This window comes from Ovis canadensis, chromosome 19 (genome assembly GCF_042477335.2).
Source record: "Ovis canadensis isolate MfBH-ARS-UI-01 breed Bighorn chromosome 19, ARS-UI_OviCan_v2, whole genome shotgun sequence".
In the NCBI taxonomy this organism is placed as follows: Eukaryota; Metazoa; Chordata; class Mammalia; order Artiodactyla; family Bovidae; genus Ovis; species Ovis canadensis.
The window spans coordinates 69,024,960-69,051,435 of NC_091263.1; the positions used below are offsets into that span (position 1 = coordinate 69,024,960).

The window sequence follows — 26,476 nt, forward strand, 5'->3', positions numbered from 1 at the left end:
TATGCTCCTTTCACAGATGGGGAGATGGAGGCCCTCATGAGACCCAGCTGTGGCCGTGGCACACTCTGGGGACCCGAGGACCCAGGCTGGCCCTGTTCTAAGCACATGGAAATGTTGCCCCCAGCCTCCTGCGCTGGAGTGGCTAATATGTGTTCACAGTGAAAAGCATTAGTCTGTCAGGCACCTCCAACTCTTTTGTGACCCCATGGACTGTAGCCTGCCAGGCTCCTCTGTCCATGGGATTCTCCAGGCATGTATACTGGAGTGGTTTGCCATTTCCTTCTCTAGGGGATCTTCCTGATCCAGGGATCGAAACTGTATCTCCTGCACTGCAGGTGGGTTCTTCACCACTGAGCCCCCGGGGAAGCCCCCAGGTGAGGATATTGGGTCATTATTGTTCAGTTAAGACAGTGGGGTCATTAATCACGACCTCCTGGAGGAGTAAGACTGACGAGATGGGTTTTGAGTGAGACGGAGAGGAGGCTGGTCCAGGAAGGGCCAGAGGAAGGGCCACGTGACTGCAGACAAGGCACTTCTCTCTGGACCTCAGTTTCCTCACATACGGCATGAAGGATGGACTCGGCTGAAGGTGGGGGACTGGCGGCTGTGGCACGTTATATCCAAAGACAGCTGTTATGGAGACCTACAGGTAGGAGAGTCCACCTGGTCCAGGCCACCGATCATGCCCTTCCCAGGAGCAGAACTTTGAAGTCTCCTCACCCTCAGGCTGAAAATGAACAGTGCCTATTTTGGGAGCAAAACTACCAGGCTGGTGTGAGAGATGAATGGTGCTGGAGATTCAATTTAGATTAAAGGGCATCTCACCATTTAGTATATTAAAAATTAAAACACTGTGTCAAATATCCACTGGACAAAGACAGGAAGGCTTTGCAAATTCAGAGACCCAAACGCCCAGCGGTTGATAGCAGACACTGTGTGGAACCATAGATTTTCGAACCTGAGTTTCTCTTTGTACAAAAGGCAGAGGACAGAGCACTGGGTGAGGAGTCAGGCTTGCGGATGAACTTGGGCTGGTTGTTTCATCCCCTGGAAACTCAGTGTTCTCATCAATAAAACGGGAGCAAAATAAGCCCGAGGCTGTGGTAAGCTGTGCTCCACAGAGGAAGGGGTGTGAAAGCTCTCTGTGAACAGTATAGATGAGGGAAGTGTGCCCTCATGGTAAAAGAATTAAAAAATGCCCCAGCCTGTGGCTCAGGTCTTCTGCTGGAGTCAGAGTCTGTATTCTATTTAACTATGTACAAGAAGAGGGCTGAGTGCAGAACGTGGGTTCTTTCGCTGAACAGGAATGATTTGCTGGAACGGCCGCTTGGACACACACTGGCTTCTCCCCCAGGCTCTGGGCCTTTGCCCTGGCCAGGTTCTTGGTTACACATGGACACAGTGCCGCTAGTTTGTGGGCGCACATGTAGGCGTGGCTCACGATGAGATCAGCCGCTTGTGAGCACCCGCAGACACCGTGTCCCTCCAGCCTTTGTGATACACATGGACGTACATCTCTCCACTGATTTAAGTCCCCAAGTTCAGCTGCATCTCCACCCCTATCTCTGCTGTACGAATTCCTAGACCCATGAAACCTCTTAGCTCGAGGCTCTAGAATTTCTATGTGAACAGGAAAGTGGGTGTTGGTGGGAAGGTTGGGATTGGGTGGTGAGAATCTGGTAGGAAGGTGGGTGGCCAGGAGTTCATCCAGTAGCTGTGAAGACATCAATTATCTGCATCAAAGAATTGAGGGGTCCAGTGGAGGTGAAGGTGCTGAATAGGGTTGCCAGACAAAATATAGGATGACCAGTTAAATTTGGATTTCAGATAAACAGCAAATAACTTTTAAGTTATGTCTCCTATAATATTGGGGACAAGCTAGTAAAAATTATTTTTTATCTGGAATTCAAATATCACTGAATATCCTATACTTTTCTTTGTTAAATCTGGCAACCCTGTCCCAGAAGCACCCCGCCCTCCCTGTCCCCTGCCCCAGGTTCCCCCATTGCTGGAGCAGGACAAGTCCTCTGGTCAGCCAGTCTCACTCTCCCATTTGACAGGTGGAAAAGTGAGGCCCAGGGATGGGGAAGTATCTTGGCTCAGATACAGTGATTTAGCTGCAAAGCTGGGGTTGGACTCCTGACTCCTGGCTCAGGCCCTTTACACCAAAAGGTTCTCATCTTGCTCATTAGCTTAAAAAAAAAAAAACGAAACTGAGCCTTAATGTACACACAAGATTATGGACATTTCACATTGTCTCTCCATCAGCATCGTTTAAGAGATTTCATTCAAACTGTCCTTTGGTGACCTCTGAGTAGGCTTTATCTCATCCTTTTGGAAAAAAGGAGGCCAGAAAAGCCGCTTTTCTCTCCTTCTGTGAAGGGGTCCTGATGGTTGGACACAGACATCCGCGATGTCATCATGAGAGGTGCAACATTCCTGTTGGTCCAGGACGGGGCGCTCTGCTGAGCAGCTACCTGCAGCCTCAGGGAAGCTTCCAGAAGCAGAGGGACCAAATTCTAGCCTCAACCTGCCACTTGGGCAAGTGACACTCCCTCTCAGAACCTCAGTCTCTTCATCTGTAAATTGGGGCAGAGGGGAGACTCGCTGTTTCTGCCTGCTGGGGTGCAAATGAAAGGCATACAACTATATGAGAAGTGCCTGGCGCGCCGTAGGTGCCCAGATTCCGGGCAGAAAACCTCTGAGCTCAAATGTGACCTCGCGCGGCATTGAGAGCAGTGACAGAGTATTCACGTCTTTTCATTGTCTGTGACCTTGAGTGACCCCTTTAGAGATGCAGGACAAACTCGTCTGGCCCCCCACACCATCACCCCATTCCCTCCAGTACGCTGGGGCTGCAGACAGAGGGCCAAGTGCGCACATCTGTGCTCTCCGGGGGTCATCACTTAACACATGGAGCTTGCATTCACCTCTGGCCGGTCTATAAGACAAGGATTACAAATTCCATTTTGTGGATGGGAAAACTGAGGCTCAGAGAGCTCAAGTGACTTGCTCAAGGTCACACAGCTACAGCTGGGATTGGACCCCAGGTCTTTGAGGATCCACGGGTGTACTATTTCTGTATCATGCCAGGGTGCCTATTTCAGGGCCCAGCAGCTAAAAGTCACTAACTCCACCATTTCCCCTGTTCTGGAGACAGCCTTGAGCTATAAACACAGGCTTGGCAACAGACAAGAGCTAACTCCCAGGGATCCCAGGCACCTGAAGAAAATGGGAAAATTTAGTCACCAGGCTTGGACTTCTTAAATGTTTGTGTTGTCACTGGAGTGTGGGTACCTCCATTAGCATAAATAAAAGTCTTACATTTTGAAAGGAAAAAAAAAACAACCACAAGCCCTTCAAAAGCTATAACATTTATAGAAAAATGCATTTCCGTCTTTGGAAAGTGAGTGGGCTAAATCCACTGCGGTGCATCCAGCCCATTAAATATTATGCAACAATTAGAAAACGCGATCCATTTATATGCACGAATATAGCACAAACTGAGTGAAAAAGGCAAGTTGCAGAGCAATGCGTACAGTTTGATTCCATTGATGCGAAACAGAAAACTCAATAAAGCCACAGTTTATATTTCCTATAGGTACATATATATGCAAATATGTAGCAAAGGTTCTGTAAGGATCTGCTCCAAACCCATGATGGTGGAACCTCTGGGGAGGAAAAGGGCAATCTGATTGGTTGCAGTGGTCAGGACTCTAACTTGGACTAAAATATTTTTATTTTAACCCAGGAGAATGTATTCATGTTGTATTTGAATGATTCAAAGTTTAGCTTAAAGGAGGAAATCAGTATGTACTATAAGAAAATGTACACTTATTTCCATGTAACCTTTTGATATAAGGGGCTTCCCAGGCGGTGCTAGTGGTAAAGAATATGCCTGCAAAGCAGGAGACACAGTTTGATCCCTGGGCCAGGAAGATCCCCTGGAGAGGAAATGGCCCTCCTTTCAGATATGAACTTGGAGACAAATATTCCTGGGTTAAAAACTTGGTTTCATCACTTACTACCTGCGTGTCCCTCCACTCAAAGGAATACTTAACTCAGATCCGACCACCCCCCTTCGCTGCCTGCACATCAGTCCAGGAGGACTTCAGTTAGCCGCCTTCAGCCCCTTCTCCACCTAGTGGTCAGAGGGATGTTTTAAAAGCATGAAGTGCACTGTGTGAATGTCAGGCCCTTGTTGAAGATGCTCCAGGGGCTTCTGTTGCACAGAGAGACATCTACTCTCCTTGCCAAGGTCTGGAAGGCCCTGGACAGTGTGACCCCTGATTTCTCCTTAAGTCTTGTTGCTCCACCCTGCCAATATGCTCCAGTGCCACCAGCCTCTCTAGTACAGCTTCAGTACAGATGCCCTCCTGCTTCAGGGCCTTTGCACATGCTGTTCCTGCTGCTTAGACTGCTCTTCCCTCTCATTCACATTGAACTTGGCTAAACCTGTCTCTCTGTCCCCTTCAGATTGAACTCGTTTTTGAAAGTTCTCATAGCTCACTGAACATCCCTTTCATTTTTATTATTTTAATCATTAATAGTGTGAAAGTGAAAGTTGCTAAGTCATGTCTGACTGTGCAACCCCATGAACTACACAATCAAAGGAATTCTCTAGGCCAGAATACTGGAGTGGGTAGCCTTTCCCTTCTCCGGGGGATCTTCCCAACCCAGGGATTGAACCCAGGTCTCCCACATTGTGGGCAGATTCTTTACCAGCTGAGCCACAAGGGAAGCCCAAGAATACTGGAGTGGGTAGCCTAACCCTTCTCCAGTGGACCTTCCTGACCCAGGAATTGAACTGGGGTCTCCTGCATTGCAGGCGGATTCTTTACCAACTCAGCTATCAGGGAGGCCCCATTAATAGTGTCATTGAGTGCTAAGTCACTTCAGTTGTGTCTGACCTTTGCAACCCTATGGACTGTAGCCCGCTGGGCTCCTCTGTCCACAGCATTCTCCAGGGAAGAAAACTGGAGTAAGTTGCCATTCCCTCCTCCAGGGAATCTTTCAGATCCAGGGATCGAACTTGCGTCTCCTGCACTGCAGGCAGAGTCTTTGCCCCTGAGTCCCCTGGGAATCCTCCAAGGGGATAACTGGTCCCTGTGTCCTCAGGCGATGAACATAATGGACGCAGCATTGCCCTTGGTGCAGGGAAACACCTCGATGAATGAAAGCCGTTGCTGGCACTATGATTATCTCATAAGGAACTGTGGCAAGAGTTTCTGTGCCCCAGCCCCGCGGTCCTCCACGACTCCACACTGCAGCCGTGGCGGGCAGCTCCGGAGCACTCTGGCCACACCCGACACGTGTCCTCCAAATCTGTCTTCAGCTTCAGGGCTCTTCCTGCAGCTGGGGGTTCATCGGGTGCCACTAAGCAGGGGGCCCAGAAGTGCCGAGAATTATCCCCGACCACACCCAGGGGGAGCTGGGAGTCAGGATAGACGCTCCGGCTCTGTACCCTTGGACGGACAGTTCTCAGGTGCTTCCCACATGCTCCCTGCCAAGGTCAAGCGGGCCGTACCCTGGTCCCCTGCAGCGTAACCAGTCACCAGCACACCCCCAGTGGCATTCCTCTCTTCCCTGCTTTCTTCTCTTGCTCTCTCACCTCCGAGATGACTCCCAAACAGACCACCTGCACCCCCGCCTTGGCTCACACTCTGCTTTCGGGGAACCCAAACTAAAAACTTTCCCTGGTGGCTCAGATGGCAAAGAATCCACCTGTGAAGCGGGAGACTTGGGTTTGGTCCCTGGGTTGGGAATATCCCCTGGAGGAGGGCATAGTAACCCACTCCAGTATCCTTGCCTGGAGAATCCCCATGGACAGAGGAGCCAGGTGGGCTACAGTTCACGGGGTCGTAAAGAGTCAGACCCGACTGAGCGATGAATATACACACAAAAACAGGTCGTGAGGAGTGAGTGTGTGAGGCTGGGGCCTGGCGTCCCCTCTTGATCTTCCTCTAACCACTCACTGGCCCTGTGACCCCGCTGGGCCTCTCCTTCCTCTCGACCGAGGAGCTTGGACTAGTCCTCTAAGGGCCCTTGTTGCTCAGAAATTCTAAGATCCACTTCTCCCGTAATCGTGCCATTCATTCATAAAGCCATTAAGCTTCCGTGAGGGGCCTTCTAAGCCTGCCGGGTGAGCCTGTGGCCCTCACCCAGCAGAGGTGCTGCCCACTGTCGGAGGGGGTGAGCCTGCCCTGTGTGAGGGGGCAGGACAGCTACAGGGCAGCCCACCGAGGAGGCCACTTTGACGGCAAGCCTCTCCTCTCGCCTTGCTGCCTGCAGCGTGCCTGCGCTCCCTCGGCCTGGCCGTCTGCATGCCCGGCTGCCTTTCCGGTCTCACCCTCCCGGGACGGGTCACGGCACCTTCCTCAGGAAGCCGCCCCTGGCTGGCCTTACTCTCATCCCAATGGCCCTTCCATGCAGCTTACCTCCCCCACCACCCCCTCCCCCCTGCCCCTTACGGAAGTTATTAAGTGGTATTTCAGCTGACTCCTGGGATTACTTAATTTTGAGCTCCTGAAAGGCAAGATCTGCGTCATTTCATTTTGTGTCCTTGGTTATGGCTGGCAGGCAGGAACCACTCACCATGTGCCTGTGGAGGAGGAAAGACAGAGGTGGGAGGAGGTTGGGGGGGGGAGGTGGGGGAGGGGGGAGGAGGGGGGAGGAGGGGGGAGGAGGTGGGGAGGAGGTAGGGGAGGGCGGGTCCCAGGCTGGACCCACACTTGGTACCAGCAGAGAGCAAACAGCACAGAGCAGCAGCTCTAATGCTAGATAACAACACAGACACGAAACCCTCTGGCTAAACCACTGGTCCTCGCCACCCTCGCAGGCAACACTTGGTGCTTACTCCACTCCAGGTTCTAGGCTAACGGCGTTCACGTGTACAGACTCACTTAATCCCCAGCATGGATCCTTGAAGGGGACACTATTACCATCCCATCTCACACACAGCTAGGAAGCGGCAGAGCGGGAAGGGACCCCAGGGAAGCTGGCCCGAGTCCCGTCCTGAACTGGCGTGTGTGGCCTGACTCCTTCCTTCACTTGCTTGTTGGTCCTTCGCTCGCTGAACGGTGGCCGGGCACCCGCCTGCACCGGCCTCTTAGCAAGCACCAGTCACACACTAGTGAGCAGGAGCGGCACTCCCACCCTCCCGGGCTTTTCTACACTCACTTGGACATCTAACCGTGCAATGCTCTTGCCACACATGGACTCAAGCTCTTCCTGCAGCGGGTGAGACACGCACTTATTCATTTTGAGCCTCTGGGCACTGGGTTGTGTGGTCACGGCCTCCAGCAACTAATAACTCCAGCTGTTCCACTTTCCATAGCTGTGTGACCTGGGACAAGTCACTCACCTTCTCTGGGCCACTTGGGCTATAAAATAGGGAGATCCTGCAGGCCCCAGAGACCTGAGGAGAGGGCTAGCTAAGGCAATGCCTGGCCCACAGTACTTGGCATAGAGTAGGCACTGGTGGCACAGTGGTAAAGAACCTGCCTGCCAATGCCGGAGGCACCAGAGACATGGGCCTGGTCCCTGGGTCGGGAAGATCCTCTGGGGTAGGAAATGGCAGCCCACTCCAGTATTCTTGCCTGGAAAATTCCATGGACAGAGGAGCCTGGCGGGCTACAGTTCTGGCCTACAGTCAGACACGACTGAACACACACATACACACACACACACACACGTGTACGGGTTAAAGGACTTCAGCTGCAGAAGCTGACAGCCTTGTGACACCACGTGGAGGAGGCAGCTGGAGAGACCTGACTGAGGGCATGCAGCCATCAGAGGCACGAGCAGGACTAGAACCCCAGTCTCGAGACGCCAAGACCCCACGCCCCTGTCGCTCTGTGACACAGGCTCTTTCAGGACAGGCTAAGCGTTTGTACCAGGAACCTATCATTGATGTTGTTGCCTCCCCACACACTGTTGGGCATTCTTTTATACTTTACATGTTCTGTGTGTCTCTCCAGTAACTTGACAAAGGCCACCTCTGTCATTGCCCATGCAACAGAAGAAGGGTCAGCATCACTGTTGTTTCAGGGGCCGGGTACTTCCTGTCCCTTTGCTCAGGGGACTGGTGTGGTGCCGGGTGCAGCCTCAAGCTGGATAAAGATGCTGGACTAACCAAGTGTTAGTTGCTCGGTTTTGTCTGACTTTGCGATCCCATGGATTGTGGCCCGTCAGGCTCCTCTGTCCATGGGATTCTCCAGGCAAGAATACTGGAGTGGGTAGCCATTCCCTTCTCCAGAGGACCTTCCTGACCCAGGGATTGAACCTGGGTCTCCCGCATTGCAGGCAGATTCTTTACCGTCTGAGCTACTAGGAAAGCCCATGCAGGGCTGACCAAGGCTCAAGCTAATACTGAGAGCATGGGGACAGCTGTGAAAACACACTCAGTGACTCCAACTGGAGCAGCCGTGGTGATCGTCACACCATTTACTGATTCCTGGCAAAACCCAGTGAAGTTTCTCTCCAGACATGCGCCATGATCTCTCTGAAGTGTGTTCTTATTTAGGAGTGTGTTGTTTTGGGACTGTGTGCTTCCTTCAGCAAGCCTTTCTGCAGTTGTGCTAACCTTAAGCCCGGGAGAAGTCACTCGTGTCTGCTTTTGGGAACCTCATTCCTGTGATGTTTGAGGGCGGCCAGGTCCTTGGCCAGCCCTGCCGTGCCCGTGCTGCTGGGGGATGAGTCCACCCTCGTCTGGGGGAGAAGGGGAAGTTGCTTTGCTGACCAGCCATGCCCCTGCTCCGGCCAGGTCAGGACCAGGCATGCTGGCAGGCTGACTACAAAGCTTTCTTGCAAGATGACAGAACACACTCTTTTTCTAGCTGTCAAGCTGGCTGTGAAAGAGGAAGGGTCCCCAGGGCTGGTCAATGGTGAGACCATAGCCGGCTCTGAGGCTGGCTCTTGCCCTAAATTGCTGGGAGCTCCATGGTGAAGACTGTCCTGTTACCGCGAATAGAGCCCAACACATAGTAGGTGCTCATGAAACAGGCGTGGCATGAAAGGCTGGCAGGCTACCGAGTCCACAGTAGGAGAAAACTATGTTCCTTAGGACATTTACCAAACAATAAAACTGAAGTCAGTTGAGACTAGTCAGGCTTCTCAGGAAAGTTGTCAAACTGTACCTTCAGAATATTATTCTTCATAAGAATGGATGCATTTTCACTACTTGGGACAAATGAATAATAATAGCTGGGTGTGTGCATGCATGCTAAGTTGTTTCAATCATATCCAACTCTGTGACCCAAGGACTATAGCCTGCTAAGCTCCTCTGTCCATGGGATTCTTCAGGTAAGACTACTGGAGTGGGTTGCCATGCCCTCGTTCAGGAGATCTTCCCAACCCAGGGATCGAACCCATGTCTCTTAAGTCCCCTGCATTGGCAGGCGGGTTCTTTACCACTAGCACCACCTGGGAAGCCCAATAGCTGGGTGATTATGCTTAGAAAAAAAGAGTTCCTTTAATACAGATGGCTAATAAACACATGAAAAGATGCTCAATATCGCTCATTATTAGAGAAATGCAAATCAAACTTCAGTGAGACATCGCGTCACACTGGTCAGAATGGTCATCATTAAAAAATCTGCAAACAACAAGTTCTGGAGAGGAAGGGGAGAAAAGAACCCTCCTGCACTGATGGTGGGGATGTAAATCGATACAACCACTATGGAAGAGGGCATGGAGATTCTTTAGAAAACTAGAAACAATAATAAAATGTTGCTGTTCAGTTGCCCAGCCATGTCTGACTCTTTGCAAAACCACCATTCAACCCAGCAATCCCACTTCTAGGCATACACTGTGAGGAAGCCCAAACTGAAGAAGACCCATCATTAGCTGCAGTTCTAGTTACAGCAGCGAGGACATGGAAGCAACCCAGATGCCCATCGACAGACGGACGGATGAAGGAACTATGGCACACGTATACAAGGCAGCGCCACTCAGCCATAAAAGGGACGCACCGGAGTCAATTCTAGTGGGGTAGGTAAAGCCAGAGCCTGCTATACAGACTGGGCTAGGTCAGAAAGAGGAAGACAAATATCGTATATTACAGACTGAGCTAGGTCAGAAAGAGGAAGACAAATATCGTATATTAATGCATGCATGTGGAATCTGGAAAGGTGGTACTGATGAGCCTATTTGCAGGCAGCAGTGGAGATACAGACATAGAGAACAGGTTTATGGATGAGGGCGGGGAGAGGAAGGGGAGGGTGAGAGGAATGGAGAGAGTACCGAGGAAGCATACACGCTACCATATGCAAAATAGATCGTCAACGGAAATCTGCTGTGTGACTCAGGGAACTCAGACCGGGGCACTGTAACAGCCTAGCGGGGTGGGAGGGGTGTTCAAGGGGGAGGCGACATAGGGGACACCTATGGCTAATTTATAATTGATGTGTGGAAGAAATCAAACCAATTTTGCAATGCAATCATCAATCAATTAAAAATAACTAAATACAAAACAAAACAAAACAAAACAAAGTTCCTTAAAAACAAAAACCTCTTCGAGCGTTTAAGTGTTTAAACTCTGTAAGCCTTCAAAGTCTTTCTTACAGAGGGAAAATGTCATGATTCTTACCTAGACCTCGGGTGGCTTATATCTGACCTTAACTTTCAGGCCTCACTGCTCCCTCGTTACCCCTTTCCCTCTTCTAATTGGGCTTTCAGAGAACAGTCAAATCTGAGGGCTATCCTTGCCGCCTCTCGGACAGGAGCCACAAATTAATTTCATCTTGCAAGTCAACTGTGACTTATTAGCAAGGGCTACCTGGAGTTGAGTTTGAAGAGTCTGTATCGGGATTGATTAGTGATGTCTGTCCCAGATTTGGGTCTGGAAGTGGGGGCTTGTGTCTCAGGAATTTGCTGTCCTGTCCTCTTTCTCTTTCAACCCCTGGCTCAGGATGTCAAGAGGCCCACAAGGTAGCCACACCTGGGTGTCTTATTTATTAATGCATCTGCAACTTGGGAGATCTAAGACCAAGCTCTTCATTTCCTTGAAATCTATTCCCCCTTCTGACCATACTGGCCAGCCGCCCTGGGATTTCCTGGATCTGACCTTTCTTCTTCAGGCCTGAGATCTTCATCTGAGTTTGGGGTCCTCACATCTCTCATTTGGCTGTCCCTGCAATGGCTGCTTAGTGGATCTCCCTTCCCGAACTGTCATCCTCTGACTCACAGTGAATGATGCTCTGATCTCTCCTAAGTGCCCCTCAGATCCGTATGTCCCCACTTTGGGAAGAGCACTGGCTCTAAATGCTCAACAGTGTCTAATATCCCCTCTTCAACAGTTAAAACCAATCCCTTTCTCTCACTCACTAACCCATTCATTCTTTGATTCCCTTTTCTTCTCTGTTCACATATTTGTTAAATAAACATTTCACGACTGCTGCATCCAAAATGGCAGATATGTACTGTCTCCTAAGGACACGGAAATAAACCCTTCCCCTCCACTTCAAATTCTGCAGGTGCTGATACAGTCCTGCTTTCCTATGAGAAGTAAGTCCAGTCCAAGGTATGTGAAATTCACAATCCCTCCCAGGTTATTAATTCCCTTAACGCATGTTATTCTTGCTTTGAGGAGCTTGCAGTCTGGGGTGGAGACAGATGTCTAAAAAATTCATTCTAATCCCAGGTGATAAAATACCACCTGAAATGCCTCTCCTTCCAACTTTGGTTCCTTTTCCAGGTCTGGGTCTGTCTCCTTTCTTCTGGGGTCTGCCTCAACACCATCCTCTCCCAGCATCTTTCTCTTCTCTCACAGCAGCCACCACGCCCTAGTAAACAGTCCGATGGCTCCTCCACTCCCTTCCTCCAGTTCTTCACCTCATTTCTGTATAAGACAAAGTGTCCAGTGCACAGTAGGGCCATGATAAGAACTGAATTGATTCAACTCCAGGTTTTGAGTAAATCTCTCCTTGTTCCATTTCTCCTTGCTGACCCCCAATCAGGTCTCAGGTCCACCCATTTGTTTTGGTGCTGGACTTGGGGCCAGACCACCTGCTTCTGCCACTATTTGTTGTTGTTGAGTCATGCGAAGTCATGTCCGACTCTTTGCGACCCCACGGATGCAGCATGCCAGGCTCCTCTGTCCTTCACTATCTCCCGGAGTTTGCCATTGAGTTGGTGATGCTATCTAAACATCTTATCCTCTGCCGCCCTCTTCTCCTCTAGCCTTCAATCTTTCCCAGCATCAGGGTCTTTTCCAACAAGTCATCTCTTTGCACTGATCCATGAAGGGGTTCTGCCACTTACAGGTTGGCCATAACCCCCAGGTGCTTCAGTTTTCCTGTCTCAAAAATGGGAATTTTACAGTACCTCCCTCCTAGGCTTGCTGTGAAGATACAATGAGTTGATACTTGTTAATGCGCTTATGTCAAGGTTGTATATTGCCACTCTGGTTATTTAAGTTCTATGCAGAGCACATCATGTGAGATGCCAAGCTGGATAAAGCACAAGCTGGAATCAAGATTGCCGGGAGAAATATCCATAACCTCAGATATGCAGATGACACACCCTCATGGCAGAAAGCAAAGAGGAACTAAAGAGCCTCTTAATGAAAGTGAAAAGAGGAGAGTGAAAAAGCTGGCTTAAAACTCAACATTCTAAAAACTAAGATCATGGCATCTGGTCCCATGACTTCTTGGCAAATAGATGGGGAAACAATGGAAACAGTGAGAGACTTTATTTTCTTGTGTTCCAAAATCACTGCAGATGGTGACCGCAGCCATGAAATCAAAAGATGCTCGCTCCTTGGAAGAAAAGCTATAACAAACCTAGACAGCATATTAAAAAGCAGAGACATTACTTTGCCAACAAAGGTCCATCTAGTCAAAGCTATGGTTTTTCCAGTGGTCATGTATGGATGTGAGAATTGGACCATAAAGAAGGCTGAGCGCCAAAGTATTATAGTTTTGAACTGTGGTTTTGGAGAAGACTCTTAAGACTCCATTGAACTGCAAGGAGATCAAACCAGTCAATCCTAAAGGAAATCAATCCTGAACATTCATTGGAAGGACTGATGTTGAAGCTGAGGCTCCGATACTTTGGCCACCTGATGCAAAGAGCCGACTCATTAGAAAGATCCTGATGCTGAGGAAGACTGAAGGCAGGAGGAGAAGGGGACGACAGAGGATGAGATGGCTGGATGGACGTGAGTTTGAGCAAGCTCTGGGAGCTGGTGATGGACAGGGAGGCCTGGCGTGCTGCAGTCCACGGGGTCACAAAGAGTCGGCCACGACTGAGCGGCTGAACAGCAGCAACAACATGCTCAGAGAAGGAAGAATGGCAAGAACGGAGAAGGGACTGGCAATGCACTCCAGTATTCTTGCCTGGAGAACTCCATGGACAGAGGAGCCCAGTGGGCTACAGTCCACGGGGTCACAAAGAGTCAGACACAGCCGAGTGAACAAGACTACACTAATGTGCTTAGAACAGGGTTGGTACACAGTAAGAGTAAGGGCTATTATTACGGTCATAAAGGGCCCTTCCTGCACATTGGGATAGGTCCTCCACTTTAGTTTTCCTTTAGGCCTGAACCCATTCAATGTTTGGAATCATCACCCTCTCCTGTTTACACTTTGCATTCCGTCCCCCTCATCATTGAGTCCCAGGGGTTCACTTGCTTGGCTGAGAGGGTCTGGATTTAGGGGGGGCTGCAGAAAGGGGCAGGTAGGTGGACCTGCCACCTCTGTCTGGGAAGAATCATCACCCCCAGCACTCACTGGGTCACACCTGGTTGCCTAGCAACCAGCAACACACATCTCTACCTCGGCTCGCAATTATATGGAGAAACAAAATGTTCCGGATGAACCCTCAAATCACACATCATTAAGTTCTGTTCAGCCTGAGGCTCAGCAACAAAGCCATAAGGAACAGAACAAAGCAGCAAGACCTCTGGGGGATGGAGTACCCTGCTAGGAGACGGGGGCTGGGCTTCCAGCCATGCTGACCCCTGGTTGGCTGGGTGATACCGAGATCCTCACCCAGGTCCAGGTTCAAAAAGTGGCCCTGTCACCTCCTCACTGGCTGAGCCATACCCAGCCAGTGCCCTGGTATCTCCTCACCTGCTGGAGTTCAGATTTCATCCCTGCTCTGCAGGGCGTGGTGAGAATGCATGAGATAACACACTACATCCCTCGCCTGTTCTCAGCTCTCCAGCATCCACCCCACTAGGGAGGAGACCCCACAGTTCTCCTGGTGCCCCCCGGTCGTCCAGCCCCTGCTGACTTCCCCTCAGGCCCCGCCTCCAAGCCTTTGTCCACGCCTCCCCCCCATTCCACGGCACAGGCTCCCTCTCATTCTATAGGTCCTCTGCGCCTCCTGATCTCAGGACCTCGAATGACTGGTTCGTTCTTTCTCCCCGGCCCTTGCTTATTTCCCCCAGAGCCGTAATGACAATAGACAGTCTCAATTATTTCTCCGTTTTCTTAGCTTTTTTCTTGCCACCCACACTCAAACACAAGCCCCATAAGAGCGGTGACATTCTTTATTCCGTTCACGGCTGTATCTATCCCCGGGGCCCAGAGCTATGTCTAGCCCATGACAGGGGCTCAAGGACCATCTACTGCAGGAATCGATGACCTAATGAAAGAACGGTTCCAGGGCCTGGCACTTAGTAGGTGCTTGGGACCTTCTTGCCTTTTGTTTCACTTTAGGCTTTTCTACAAAAGGAGTTGGCCGACACCCTTAAACCCTGTATGCTTGGCCCTGCATTTACTGGAGGCAATTCTTTCTTAGATATTTACAGCAGAAGGTAAAGATACCCATTAACCAAGAAACACACTAGCATGAAATCATCATTCCGTGCACTTTTCAGGGACAAAACTTCAAGACCTGTCATGAAGGACTCTGAAATTTAAATACACAAAACAGGGAGAGGAAATAACATCTAAGATTTGCCGGCATCTAGAACACACTGGAGAGTGGGGACTTGGGCCAGGCTGGCTTGGGTTCAGATGTTACTTCTGCAACCTGTTGGTGAGTGACCTTGGCCTTGACACTGTGTCTCAGTGTCTTCCTCTGTGAAACCGGGATAACACTGAAAAGAGATACCATACATAAATTGCAAGTCTCCCCCAACCACTCTCCACTGCTCAGAATTAAACCTTGGAGCTGGGACTCACTGCAGCCCCATGGGTGGTCTCCATCAGCCTCCCACATGGCGGCTGCATTTTCTTTGCTACTGTGCCGAGGCCGGAAACACGGCTGGCTCCCCAAGATGGTAATTGTTCGGACAATTTAGGAAACCTCTGGGGGAGACAGAGAAGCTGGCAGTTCCAGATCAAACAGCCAGCTTTCCCCGGAGCCCGTTGTCAGAACATCAGAGGGACAGTTTTGCAGCCTGGCCTCATATTAACTGCGGCAGTCAGAAAATGGATTATTCCAAACCCCGGCGTTCACTCACTCGACACGTTCTCCTTGTCTGGGTAATTAGATCTCCCAGGACTTCAAGAGGATGCTGGCGGCTTCATGCCAGCTCACACGTCCTTGAGGCTGGCAAGGGGGCAGCAGGGTGTGTGTCTCTGTTAGATCGCAGCCCCTCTTGGGCCAGTCCCGTCCCCCTAGGTCCTAAGCTGAGCGGGCTGTGGGTTCTGTTTGGGGCAAGTGGACTAGGGAGCCCTCAGCATGCCCACACATATCATCATCACTCATATTTTCATTTATGTAGAATCCTTGTTAGATGCTAACTTTTCAGAGGCACATGAGACTGCCCTTGTTCTCAGGAAGCACCAAATCCAAAAGTCTAGATAACTAATGAGAACCTACTGCACAGCTCTGTATGCGGTATTCCCTACTGTATACAGTAGGGAGCCCTACTCAGTGCTCTGCATTGACCCAAACAGGAAGGAAATCCCAAAATGAGAGGATATATGTATGTGTAGTGGATTTACTTTGCAGGACAGTAGAAACTAATGCAACATTGTAAAGCAACCACACTGCTGTTTGTTAGTCGCTAAACTGTGTCTGACTGTTTGTAACCCCAAGGACCGGAGCCCGCCAGGCTCCTCAGTCCATAGGATTTCCCAAGTAAGAATATTGGAATGGGTTGTCATTTCCTCCTACAGGGGATCTTCCCAAACCAGGGATCAAACCCTCGTCTCCTGTGTCTCTGCATTGGCAGGCAGATTCTTTACCAGTGAGCCACCTGGAAAGCCAGAGATGGACATCAGTCAGTTCAGCTCAGTTGCTCAGTTGTGTCCGACTCTGAGATCCCATGAAACGCAGCATACCAGGCCTCCCTGTCCATCACCAACTCCCGGAGTTCACTCAAACTCATGTCCATTGAGTCAGTGATGCCATCCAGCCATCTCATCCTGTGTCGTCCCCTTCTCCTCCTGCCCCCAATCGCTCCCAGCATCAGGGTCTTTTCCAATGAGTCAACTCTTCACATGAGGTGGCCAAAGTACTGGAGTTTCAGCTTCAGCATCATTCCCTCCAAAGAACACCAAAGGCTGATCTCCTGTAGGATGGACTGGTTGGATCTCCTTGCAGTCCAAGGGACTCTCAAGAGTCTTCTCCAACACCACAGTTCAAAAGCATCAGTTCTTTGGCACTCAGCTTTCTTCACAGTCCAACTCTCACATCCATACATGACCACTGGAAAAACCATAGCCTTGACTAGATGGACCTTTGTTGGCAAAGTAATGTCTCTGCTTTTGAATACGCTATCTAGGTTGGTCATAACTTTTCTTCCAAGGAGTAGGGGATCAGAAAACTCCAGAGAGCTGGAGTCCTACCAGAACTCACCCTTAGCCAATCTTGGCAAGCAATTCATAGGCAGCCACTTCAGACTCCTGAGGGGCCCCATGCAGCCTCTTTTACCTGCCGGGCTGCTTGGGGAGACTCTGCCCTGAGATACTCTCCCACTGGGATGTCTGTCCTCTTGGGAGAATCTCTATGGCGGGCTCAGCAGGGTGACAGGGAGTTGAGTTCATTTCCCTCCCTCCCTGAAGAAGGTAGGGGCCAGCTGGGGCAGGGTGTACATGGTGTAACTGTTTTAAGCCCCTATACAGGGGTTTTCATTCACTGCTCTCAGAATTAAGCCCCGGATTCTCTTTAAAGGGTTTCCCTGGTGCTCAGATGGTAAAGAATCTGCTTTCAATGTAGGAGACACAGGTTCGATCCCTGGGTTGGGAGGATCGCTTGGAGAAGGGAATGGGAGCCCACTCCGGTATTCTCGCCTGGGAAATCACATGGATGGAGAAGGCTGGTGGGCTACAATCCACAGGTCACAAGAGTCAGACACGAGTGACTAGCATTTTCACTTTCTCTTTTAAGACTCTGGGACTTTAAGCAATGATGACATTTAAAAAGTAGGAATGGGAAGATATCATAAGATGAAAAACAAACAAACAACATAAATTTATCAAAAGCAAAACAAAAGCAGGTGCTGGGTCCTGGCCATCTGATGACATTCTTCTTTCCTTCTGGGAAGTTATTTCACCCCCACTGAAAGGAGTCTTGGTGGCTGTCCATCAAGACGCCCCCACTTCCTGGCCTAAGGTGGGCATGTGACCAGGCCAGGCCATTCACATGCTCTCTTCTTGGACCTGGGGTCAGCAATGCAGTGGAATCAGCTCACATCTTCTTGTGAGACCCTGTTGCTAAGTATTCAGGCATTTTTGTGAGCTGGTTGTTAGATGCAGCCGTCATGAGAATTAAATGATACAGACTTACAATTTCTATAAATTATATTTAAAAAGGGAACAAGGGGCCCATGCTTGTCCCTTCCTAACTATTTCACTGCCTGTCACTATGCTCTGTTCACTGGAGGGCACCGAGTCTACCTGCCAGAAACGCCATATAGTGGTGTGGGCTGTGCATCGTCCCCCCATCTCACACTTCATGCCGTCGTGTTAGAGACGCTGTAGGAACACTTACGCCACGGAAATCAGCATACGCCACAAACGAGGACTCCCTACCCACCCAGAGAGCTGTGTGCTCAACATTCACCAGCCCGGCGCTGCCTGAAATCGGGAGCAACACAAGGACCCGAAACAGCAGAGTGGCTTTCTCCCATCCTGCGTGCCCCCAAGGGGCATCTATTCTGTCAGTCCTGCCACCCAGCCCCGCCATCCCAATTTCCCTCTGGAAAACTGAGCTCGGTTTTCCAGCCTCTGGTCTGACCTGGGGGGATCATGCCCATTCTTCCCTCGGATCTGCCCCACTGCTCCTGTTGCTCATCACCAATGCGCCTTAGCTGACCCGCCTTAGGACAACGTCCCCACCAACGCAGAAGGACAAGTGGAGAGAAAAACCGTCACCCTGAATCTTACCCATAACCCCACACTGGCACTTGCCTCCCGTCTGTTTCTATGGAGTTACTGCCACGCACCACGCTGAACACTGCTTTTTCACACTGCACCGCATCCCGAGCCCCATACACGCTGCTTCATGTTCTTTGCAACAACAATTTCCCACGATGTTCCATCAGGCACGTGGAGAAGCTGAAGGCGGCTTAATTGCTCTCCTAATGTTAGGCATTTAGGAATTACTTAACATCACACAGGGAAACAGTTAAGAAGAAAAAAAAAAAAAACACTGGGACTTTGGGTCAGGAGAACAGAGTTCTCACTTGGTTTTGTGCCAGAGGCTGTGTGAGTTTGGGGCAAGATCTTTCCCTCTCTGTGCCTCAGCATCTTAAACCTATAATATGTAAATAATGATGATGATAGTGATGATAGTAATAAGAGTAACGGCAGTTTCCGTTCCCTGCAGGCTTCCTGTACTGAGCTGTGAGTTCTTACACCAGCTCATTTATTCCTTACCGCGGATCACGAACAAGTACTATTTCACAGATGAGTAAACAGGTTCTGAGAGGTGAAGTCATTTGCTTGGCACAACACAGCGAGGAAGTAAGTGGCACAGCTGGGATCAGACCCAGGACGCCCGCTGCTTAACGCAGGGGCTGCATCACTGCTTCCTAACGCCCGCTGTGATGGGCGCTGGGAGACGCATACATCCACACGGAAGAGAGCTCGCCAGCTCGCGCCACAGTCCTCATCTGTCCCCCTGTGTATCCTCACTTTACAGGAGAGAAACTGGGGCTTCAAGCACAGAAAGGATTGTCTCAAGTGAGAATGTTCTGGGTGGATTATGCCCCTGCCCTAGTCCATATGCTGAAGTCATAAGGCCTGAAAACTCAGGATGTGACTATATAGAGCCACCACCGAGGTGAGCAGTTGCTAAGTTAGGATGAGGACTTGAGGGTGGGCCCTATTCGAGGATGACCTGTGTCCTTACGTGGAGGAAATCTGCAGTCAGAGACACATACACACAGAAGGAAGATGGTGTGAGGATACGGAGAGGATGGCCACCTACAAGGTAAATATCAACTAGGCCCGACTGGTCTACTGTGTCATTTAAAGCTTGCGCTTCCTTATTAATTTTCTACCTGGACGATCTGTCCGCTGGCGGAAGTGGGATGTTCAAGTCCCCCACTCTTACTGTGTTACTGTCAACATCCCCTTCTATGTCTGCTACCGTTCGCCTTATGGACTGAGGCTCTCTTATGTTGGGTGCATAGATATTTACAACTGTCATATCTTCTTCACTGACAAAGTGAAGGAGAGAGACCTGGGACAGATCCTCCCCTCACAGGCCTCAGAAGGAACCAGTTCAGAGACTTCCAGCCTCCAGAAAGGCTTCTGTTGTTTAAGCCACTCAGTTTGTGGTCCTTGGTTATGGCAGACCCTGGAAATGGGCACATCCATGCAGCAGGGCGGGGGTGGATGAGCGCCGAGGTTGCGTGGGGAGGTGGGGAGCCTGCACGAGGCAGGGGGCGGGGAAGAGGTACGTCTGCCGCGTGCAGGGATGCCCTGGTCCTGGGCAGGTCCCTTCCCTCCTGGGCCTCAGTGCATTCTGGGATTGCTGGATGAAATGGCCCCTGAGAGCCACTCCAGACCTGTGGTCCCCAAGAGTCTGAGTCCCTCCGGCTCTTGTCCCAACCACCCTGACCCGGTTGAGCTGGTGTGTGTGGGGGCAGCCCCAGGGAACACACCATCCTGCTGTTTTGTCCAGCAGAGGTTTCCCGAGAGCTCAGGAAGCAGCCTGTCCCCGGGCCTGTTACTCCTTCAGTGTCCTCTTCGGACCCCTCCTGGCAGCTCTTATGTCTGATTGCCTGTCCAGTGTCAGACACCTTGACCACACCCTGTCGGCAGGTGACTCTCTCCTCCTACCTCCCTGACTCCTCCTGCTTTGCTGGTTGCCTGCTCCCTTACCAGCTGGAGCTGCACTTGATGAGTGCCCCAGGTGAGTTCATCCCTGCATGCTCATGGAGTGTAGTCTATGCCCAGCACTGCTCCAGGCACTAGAATACAGCGGTGAACAGCACAGGCCCAGACCTCTGCCTCCCTCCCCCATGCAGGTTTGGGACTTCTTAGCAGAGTCCCAGACGTCTCTGTAGTCCCAGGCTTCTCTGTAGGCATCTTTGTCATCTAGCTGCTCCACCTCCAGGCCTGCCGTCCCATCCCTCAGGGCCCCGCAGAAACCTCTCATTTCACCACAGCCTGTTCCTTTCCTTGCTGGCCCATCTCCACCACAAGCGGCCAGCTCTGTCTTGAAAAGCGAGTCTGTAAGACCCTCTCTCGCCCTTGACTGTCTAGCGCAGGCTGGGCCCTCCTCTCTGTCACCACTCCCGGCCGAGTCCAGCCGTCACCTCTCTTTCGGATGCCTTTCCCTCCCTCCCCGCTGGCTTTATTTCATGGGGTATCTCCCCATCCACCCCAAACCCACGGCTGCCAGCTGTCCCAGCTGCACTGTTCCTCTGCTTGAGGACCATCAGGGACTCCCTCCTGCCTCTTCATTTAAGCACAGAGGTTGCGGCTGAATATTTGGAGTCCTGGCACGGACTCTGGAATTGCCTGCCTGGGCTTGACTCTGATGGCTGCTTTGGGTCCCTCCATTCATTAGCTGCGTGACCATGGGCAAGTGATTTGATGTCTCTGTGCTTCAGTGTCTTATGAAAATGGGACTACTACTAGTGCCTACTCTGTAGGGTTGCTGGGAGGATCAAATGAGGTGACGGCGCGTGCGAAGCTCTTGGAGGAATGTCTAAGCATCGACACTGCTCTGCTCCTCTTCATTAGTCGCTGCTGCTGCGGTTCCCTCCGCTAAGCCCCAACCCAAACGGAGTAACTGGCTCTTCCTTTTACATAGCCTTCTTCTCTGCCTCTGTGCCTCGGTCCACACTTTTCCCTCCACATGGAGTGCCCTTCTCCACTGCACACCTTGCCTACCCCTCATCGTCTTGCTCAAATACCACCTCCTCCATGCAGCCCTCCAAGATCGCCCCCCCCCCGCCCCCCCCCCCGGCTGGAAGGGTTCACTTCTGCTTCTCAGTTCTCTGGCGTCTTGTCCAAAGCTATCCTAGAGAATGAGCAGAATCTTCTCTGCTCAGAAACGGTCCCTTGGAACATTTTCTGGGACCACAGAAATTTGTAAGGGGCCTCCCTGTGGGGTGGAGGCTGATGCTGGCAAGTGGGTATGAGAGAACCATCGGTGGAGGCCCTAATTTCCACTGACTATAAATAACTACGGATCTGAAACCACAGCAGGGCCTGCACTGTGCCAGGAGGAGTAAGATAATCATTGTGCGGGTAAAGGAGAGGCTGTGTAAGTAACTCACCTGCCCCATGAGGCCTCTCCTGTGACAGGCAGGCCTAGAGGGACAGGTGGCCTTAGACCTCTTGAGTTTTGTGGGACCCAGGCCGGGTGGGCAACTGACAGTGCCCTAACGCTAAGATAGTCCAGCCTGTGGTTGCTGAGCAGCATCTCTCGTCCCTCAGTCCACTGGAAAGACGAGGAAACTGGGGCTCAGGAAGGCAAAGTAACCAGAACCTGGTGTCCAGGGCTCTGGGCTTCTGAAGCCAGAGGTAGACTGCCCAGGACCGCCCACGGACCTTTGGGAGCCAGTGTGAGCAGGACTCTGAGAATGCCTGGTGGAGACGCTGGGTGAGGGCTTGGTGCAGGGCCAAGGGCGCTGCCCCCCCAGGGCTGTGGTGGGCCTCAGTCACACCCTAAGGATGTGCTGTTACAGTCTGTCAAAGGAAGAGGGATCTGAGGACTGGCTCTGAGCTGCTCAGCCTTTGGCCAGTGTGACGTCTGCACCACTGGGGGTAGGTGGTGGTCCCAAGGACCTGGAAGAGCCTGAGACCCCTAGACTTGCTCTCTTCATTGGCACTGGGGCTTTGTCAATTGCTTGTCTCAGGCAACAGGGGCCAGAGTGAGGTTGGCCCCTACTCCAGGCTTTCCAGCCCCGTGAGTCTTCTTACACAGGTGGGTGGGCTACACACAGGAGCCCAGACTGTGGTCAGCGGGGCGGGTGCAAGATGAACCTTCCGAGGTCCCACTGTGGGCCAGGCTCTCTCTGTGCATTTTCTCATTCAGTCCAGAGACCAGTATGGATTCCGGGGGCTGGAGATTACCCACTCGACTTAACAGATGTAACAACCAAGGCACTGAGAATTTATAGAACCAGAGCTCCCACCCAGGCTTTAAGATACTACAGTTTAGTATCTTTCTATAATATTAGAGGTTTTCAAAATTTTTTCTTTTCTTTTTAAAAAGTTCCCTCCCCCTTTTTTAAAAAGAAAACTTACTAGATGCTTCACAATGCAAAACAGATTTTAAAAAAAGGAGAAGCTTCTCTGGAACACAGTGGGGCTGGAAGTGTCCCAGCCACTCAGCATCTACCTGTCCCCTGGGACACCTCCATGGGACCCCAGGGAAATCAGTGCGAGAACCATCTCAGCCAAACCTCAGTCCCCCTGCCCTTAGCGAGCCTTTGGCTCCCCAGGCCCCTGGAGAGGAGGGGTTCTCAGGCTTCTCTCATGGAGCTCATGGCCCACCTCACACTCACGTGGACAGCACAGCACAGACAGACGAAACCACGACCAGCAGGCTGACGGGCTGCACACACAGCATGAGCCCACAGACTGGAGTCCTCTCCCACTGAGACACAGGCTAGGTCCCAGCCGCAATGGGCCCCTCACCTCTCCCTGGGCATGTCCTGGCCCTTGGCTCAAGCAGCGCCTCTCACTGAGAACGTGCTCCCTCTCTGGTCACTGAGTGCTCCGCTCCCCCCAGCCCTGCCTGGGAGGAGACCCAGTTCAAAGGACGCCTCTCCTCACTCATCTCCAGCCGGGCAGGGATCGCCCCCGCCTTTGTCCAAAGAGTTGTTGCCGTAGAGTTATTCTCAACAGCAGACAAAAGATAAAGGGGGCTACCTGGGTACATTCAGGTGCCAGCCTGTCTGGGCACCCATCTTGGCTGGGCCCCTTGCTAGCGGTGGGGCCCTGAGCCCCAATTTTCTCTTTGGAAAGCTGGGGATACAAATAGTTCCTGCTTCACCTGGGTTTGAAAGGATTAACAAATATAGTGTCAGGAAGCCTCAACAGACGGGCTGGCCCTCTGTGAGTGCTCAATACGCGTTAAGGAGTCTCTGGGGCCACAGCTGAACCATGTGTCACAGCTGGACCTGGGATTACAGTTGGAACTGGAACCACAGCTGTACGTGGGACCTCAGCTGAACCGAGAATCACAGCTGTACCTTGATTCACAGCTGGAACTGGAGTCACATTTAGAAGTGGAATCACAGCTATACTTGGGACCACAGCTTTACCTGGAATCACAGCTGTACCTGGGACTACAACTGTACCTGAAATCACAGCTGGAACTGGAACCACAGCTGGAACTGGAACCACAGCTATACCTGGGACCTCAGTTGAACCTGGAATCACCGCTGTACCTGGGACTACAACTGTACCTGGAATCACAGCTGTATCACAGCTGGACCTGGAATCACAGCTGGAACTAGAACCACAGCTGTACCCATGACCACAGCTATGCCTGGAATCACAGCTGTATCACAGCTGCACCTGGAATCTCAGCTGGAACTAAAACCACAGCTGTACCCATGACCACAGCTATACCTGGAATCACAGCTGTACCTGGAATCCCAGCTGTACCTGGAATCTCAGCTGGCAGTTCCATCACAGCTAGACTGGAAGAGTCTTCAAGGCAGGGGGATTAACAACCCAGCTCTGCACCTCCGTTTCCAGGAAATCCTTGGGCAGCTCTGGAGCAGGAGGTCAGGAAGGGGCTCCTCCATCCCAGACCCGGCACCAATAGGGAATGGAAGGCTGCCCCATCCCGGCCCCGCCCACCTGTCTTCAGCCATGTGATACAGACACTGCCCAAGCAGCAGCCAGAACCCAGAGGAGCCACGTGGCCCAAGCTGGCACCTGGTAGGTGCACAGCACACATCTCTTCAATGCACGACTGTGTGTTAGCTTCCACCTCTGCTCAGCATGACAGATGCGGGGTAACAATTGGACAGTCTTGAATAATACCTGTATCCATTGGTTCTGGAAGGTGGCTGTTCTTATCACACCATTTACAGACGGGAAAACTTTGGCCCTGGCTCAAGGGCCCCCCAGGGGGAGCTCTTCCCCTTCCTTTTCTTTTCTGAGCACAGAGTAGGCGCTCAGTGTTTAGGGCACATTCATTCTGTAAGCCAAAGGTGCCTTCAGAGTACAAACCAGGACCACCTTCCTCTGTACGCTGTGGTTTCCTGCACACAGGGCTGCTGGGAAGCCCAAATAAGAAGGATTGGCCCTGATAAGTCTGCATCCAGTAAATTACAGCCACTGGCTGGCCTAGGGACACAGGCTTTTTGGATGGTGGGCCTGCCTGATGGGAGGCCCACCTGAAATGCTGCCCCTACCCCGTGTCCTCCATGCCCCTTCTCTTTGCCTGATTATGGAGCACCGGCCAGGCCAAGCGGTATTGGTCAAGGTCAAAGAACATGCAGTTCCTGGAAACCCGCCCCCTCACACCCCCCCACCCCTCCATTCACCAGCCCAGCCAGGAGCCCCCATGGGTGACAGGTCAGGCCCCTTCCCTAACTGTTCTGCTCTCTCCTGGCCTCCCCTGGGCCTGAACAACTGTCTGTCCAGCATCGACTCTGCTGCCCCAGCTTGGGAAGACAGAGAGCACCACGTATCAATCAATAAATACGTGGGTTTATCTCATTGATGATTCAGAAGGATGTGCGGGCGGCATTCCGGAAGGCGTCTACAGGTGACTCATCGGACTTTCATGGAAAACCGTGCTTCGAGGGGATTTGTTTTTCCTGATGGTGCTGGGAGTGAGGGGAGGGGGTCGAAGCATTGCAAGTCAAATACAGGGCTCATTTTTGGAAATCCACAGACTCACATGTTGCTTAGGTCCCTTACCTGCCCAGAAAAGCTGCCTCTCTCTTCTCTACCCATGTGAACCCGACCTCTCCCTTAAAGTCACTCAGAGCCCCAGGCTGACGCTGAGATCACACCTGCCGTGTGCCAGGCACTCGGCACTTGGCACACTTTACCCTGATGCTGGGAAGGACTGGAGGCAAAAGCAGAAGGGGGCGGCCGAGGATGAGGTGGCTGGATGGCATCACTGACTCAACGGACATGAGTCTGAGTAGACTCTGGGAGACAGTGAAGGATAGGGAGGCCTGGCATGCTGCAGTCCATGCGGTCGCAAAGAGTCGGACACAACTCAGCAATTGCACAACAATGCTCTGATCCTCCCAGCAACCCCGTGAAAGAGGCCCTGTTATTATCTCCTGTCACAATGTTCCGCAGCTGGACGAAAATGGAGCTGGGACCTGCCATGACACTGAGTCAGCCCCTTCACTTCTGGGACACTGGCCGGAGACCCCCGCCCCCCAGCCTGGGTGCAGCCAGCTTCCACCAGCTTCCACTGCTGTGTGCGGTTTGGCTGCGACCACACCCCAGTTGGCGCTCCCAATCCTGCCTCCACTCCTTAGCTGCCTCCTGGAGTCTGTCTGTTCTCCCCACCCTCCAGGGCGTGGAGCATGCCTGCTATTCCTCTACACCTCCCCTGCACACAGTAGGAGTGCACCCTCCTGGGGTGAGCATGTGACCAGGTCTGACCAATCAGACTATTCCCACCTCCAGCCACAGGGACTGGTTCCGGAGTGGCTCCAGGTGGCCCTCGAAGGAGTCTGTTCTGATATCTCATGGAGCGGTGGCGGCGGGGGTCGGGGAGGGGGGGTGTGTGCCTGAGAAAGAGGTGATTTTGGCTGCTGGAGCCCTCATGGGGTGAGGGCCTGTCTGAGAAGGAAGCCAACACAGAGGACAGTGGAGGCGGAAGACAGCAGGAGAGGGATGAACAAGCCCTTCTCAGCATCAGAGGCCCTGGATCCACCCATGCCTGAGGCCGGGACAATCCCTGGACTTCTCAGCTGCACAAGCCAGAAAAAAATCCTTTTTTTGCATAAGCCAGTTTGAGACACAGTTCTATCAAATAGAATCCTCTGTCTGTGGGATTCTCCAGGCAAGGATAGGGGAGTGGGTTGCCATTCCCTCCTCCAGGGGATCTTCCCAACATAGGGATCGAACCTGGGTCTCCTGCGCATTGCAGGTGGCTTCTTTCACGGCTGAGCCACTGGGAAAGCCCC

General features: G+C 51.8%; 1 protein-coding gene across 1 annotated transcript in view; it reads right to left on the minus strand.

Moving 5' to 3' along the window:
* ATP2B2 (ATPase plasma membrane Ca2+ transporting 2) overlaps positions 1–26,476 on the minus strand; it is a 156,931-nt gene that overhangs the window by 86,127 nt on the left and 44,328 nt on the right. The window lies entirely within an intron of this gene.